Source organism: Poecilia formosa, unplaced genomic scaffold, assembly GCF_000485575.1.
Source record: "Poecilia formosa unplaced genomic scaffold, Poecilia_formosa-5.1.2 Scaffold236, whole genome shotgun sequence".
In the NCBI taxonomy this organism is placed as follows: domain Eukaryota; kingdom Metazoa; phylum Chordata; class Actinopteri; order Cyprinodontiformes; family Poeciliidae; genus Poecilia; species Poecilia formosa.
Window position 1 is genome coordinate 31,929 of NW_006800175.1, and position 3,735 is coordinate 35,663.

The 3,735-nt window shown below is 40.3% G+C and overlaps 1 long non-coding RNA gene across 1 annotated transcript in view; it reads right to left on the reverse strand.

The window, feature by feature from the left end:
* Nucleotides 1–971: 971 nt before the first annotated feature.
* LOC107838284 (uncharacterized) overlaps nucleotides 972–3,735 on the reverse strand; it is a 16,602-nt gene continuing 13,838 nt past the window's right edge. Inside the window, exon 3 of the long non-coding RNA XR_001664344.1 lies at nucleotides 972–1,215. This is a non-coding gene — a long non-coding RNA (uncharacterized LOC107838284). The remainder of the gene's footprint in view (nucleotides 1,216–3,735) is intronic.

Genomic DNA, 3,735 nt, shown 5'->3' on the forward strand with positions numbered 1-3,735 from the left:
TCTTTTTCCCTATTATAAACGTCAGGAAGGAATTGCTTGCTGATGTGAAAAAGTGTGTATCACATTTTTGGCACTTGATTATTGGCGTACCTGGGAATCACCGTCTGTTTATCTGATTATCTATGGGTTGTAGCGACCAGATTCACATCAGTTACAGGACTTAGGGCTGCAGGTTCTTTTTTTATAAGAGTTTGTAGTTCTGATTTTTTGGTAGAATTTGAGCCAAGCAAAGAACAACATTTCCACCAGCTCCCATATCTGGTAGATTTGGTGGTGGTACGACTCGCCCTGTGTAGATTTTCAAGTTGTAAGGAACACCATCTGCACCAGCCACATGAAGTACCCTGCAGACCCGTATATTTGGGTTTAGCAGGTATTGCTTCAGTCTTTACCTGCCTTGGAATGGGGCCATTTGTTCATTGATGACCAGCTCTTCACCCTTTGGGACTGAAGTCAGTTTTGAGGATAAACAAACAATGAAATAATGGTTGTACAGTGGATCCTCATGTTTTCATCGGGAATGACCCCAGCTTATGAACCATGCACATTTTGTCCATGAAACGATCTTGAAACTATCTCCTGTTGCTGTTAGTCAATAATAAAGTAAAAAAATTGGCTTTGATAATTATTTTGTAATCAATTGCATGTCATTGCATTAGAATAATATTGTCTGAGCAAAAGGGCCGTAACTGTGCAATGTTGCCCTGAGGCAACAAACAAAAAAAAACAGTTTTAGCATATAAATTATTTTAAAAAATTGTCTTGAAATGATCTATAATGCTTCTTTACATACTCACAGATATTAAAATATTTTTAGAGTGACCCAAATTTAAACATGAAGAAAAGTGATGTATAACTTACAAGTAGGAGGCAAGATGTAGCATCCACCTCCGCTTCATAAAAAGGACTGTTCCTCTTCTAAGTAAAAGGTACCTCTGAAGCTCAATACCTCTTTTATTTGGACAAAAATATGTCTGGAGGTATTTTAAATCATTCCCCCCAAAAAATAAAATAAAGGAGCAACGTGAGGTACAGAAATGTGGTTTGTTGCCCGAGGGCAACGCCATGCCATAGAGGGTTTTAATTCGCAAAACAACATTATGTATCTGAAAAAAGTATTGTGTGGGCAAAAAATCCTGTAAAGCACATATGTGCAACCTCGGTTAAAATTGGTCTTATAGGTGTCCCTGTGTCATCCTGAAGTGAGAGAAGTACCTGGTAAGGTACTGTTTATGTAATCTGAAAGATTGTTTTGCATGTCAGCAATTTTGATTGAGGTAGCACATATGTGGTTTACAGAATTCTTTGCCAACATAATATGTTTTAATTTATTTTCAGATACATGATGTCCTTTAGCAAATCAATTAACACAAAGTTTTACATTTTTAAAGCCGCAGGAGAGAAACATGAATCAAACATAAACCAGAGGTCCGCTTTTATTTTGAAAAGCCTGCCTGGGGTCCAATCAGAAACTGAAATTTTAAGTTAACTTCCGTTGCAATCAAACTCTGTCAGAGAGTTTGATAGCAAATGTGAGAGAGTTTTGGCCCATGGGGACTCTCATATGGTTCAGCGTGAGAAGAGATAGCAGAGAAGGAGCAGTTAGCTGGTTTCTAAGTGAGTAAGCAAAAACTTGTCGTCAGGAGAAGTTGTAATATACAGTATGCAAGTTAGTAGGACACAGTAGAGTTTCAATGAGAAGCTGTTGGACTGTGTTTGTGTTCTTCGTCGCTGTATGTACTCGAGAGCTAGAGCGAAGCTAACCTTGCTGTTCACTAATATGGACTGCTGTAAGCTGCTGTTTCACTGTTAGAGTGAAACTTAAAGGGCTACAGAAGATCGTTACCGGACAGGATAGCGAGAGACGGACTCCAGATAGTCACTCTGAGCGCCCGCGTCTCTCAGAGTGACTATCTGGCAACGTGGGAACTGAGGGCCTGGTGGAGCACATGGAAACCACACAACTGCATCGTTGGTGAACTGCTGTTTCTTCAAACTGCTAAGAGGTCTTTTTGGACCAGAGGACGAAGGATTAATCTGTGGGAAATCACGATTACCAATGTACTGAGTTGCACTTTAATATTTTGCTCTTTGAGTGAAGAGGCTCTGGACTGAGTCGGTGGGACTCCTACATTCGAGCATCTGCCCAGGCCTGCAACGTAGGGTGTATTTTCTGCCGGCATTAGGTTTAGGTTTTACAATAGTGGGGTATATAACTGGTGTTTTACACTGTATATGCAGATTCATTGTAATGCTCTGTTTTGCCTGAAACCCAAAACCTGCCATTTCTTTATTTTATTATTATTTTTGACTAATTAAAGGAGGGTTTGTATGGTTTACTTTACATGGTGTGTAGTGTAATTTACTTTAGTAATCTCCAATGCTGATCGACCCAAAAGTAGTAGAGAGAGATTGAAATTAAATAGTAAGAGTATACTGAAATAAAGAACCCAAACTCACTTATTTACTGACATTGCTTAAGTGAGGGCTACACCCATCTTCTAGAAACATCTTTTAGGAATAAATCTGCTCCGCCAGTGAAATGCTCAGAGCAACAGAGACGCTTGCAATCCGGCTTAAAAAAGAAAAAAAAAAGTTTTTTTTATTTTATTTATTATTTTCTTAAAAACATAAACAAGAAAGGCTTAGCCTGGCAGTGGCGCTAGTAAAGGATGGCGGGCCGCCAGGCCTAATACACTGGGGGAAACCCTGTATAGAGAATGATAGGAAAGAACAGATCTACAATATGTGAGGTAGAAAACAGGTCAGATTTTAGACTTTATTGTTTCCAAGGGGAAATTCTTTTCCACAAACCAGACCCTGCGCTCTCTTTGCCAAGTAGACAATAACATCCAACAAACAGGTAGAAAGGTCATGTACATGATCAGTATCATGGAACGTTACAACAAGGATGCTGACAGATCCTGTCACATGGATAAATGCAGAAAAGGAGCTTAAGTAGATAGCAGCTCAACTGGAATAAGTCAACAATCAGCAGATTAATATTCCTGTGGTTTTACCAACAAACACTTGGAGAGTCTTTAATAGTAGAATTATTTCATCAACTTCATTTCTGCCATCAACTTCCCAGTGGATACTTAACCCTTGTATGTCGAAATGGGGTCCAACTGACCCCTCACACATAAAACTTGTATCATTTGCCATAGTCCTCTATGTTTGCCTCAGTCCATGCACGCACAAGGGTTAAGTTGATTTTTGTATCCAATGGACCTTACCAAGCTCCGCCCAGAAACGCCCCCTAAAATTCCACGTGGCTGCATGGCTCACAAACAAAGCCTCACAGGGCTTAGTTTCTATGTGTAAACATGGCGTCTTTCATTTCGACTGACTCTCTGCAGAGTATTTCTGACTCGATTAGTGTAGCTGCCGGATTTTCAAAAAATATCAGCCACGACAATGGACAGGGGAACAAACAAGTTCCTGTCATCTTTTTTGGACGACATCAAGGTGTTTGAGCCACGCGATGCCTCCAACATTGTGCGCGTTACAGCGAAATGCTACCGGTCGATGAGGAAAACAGCAGATCCTCACACCCTCAGCATAAATATAGCTGTGGACAAGATCACTGATGCCTATTGTTCTTACAAGGCTGGGTAAGTCGGGCATTCATGGTTTTGAGGGTTACTTTTGAAATCAGTGATTTCTGTTGTTGGCACATGTTTGAGTGTACCTAGGCCTGACACACAGTACTCGGTGCTAGCGTGGCTAACACGA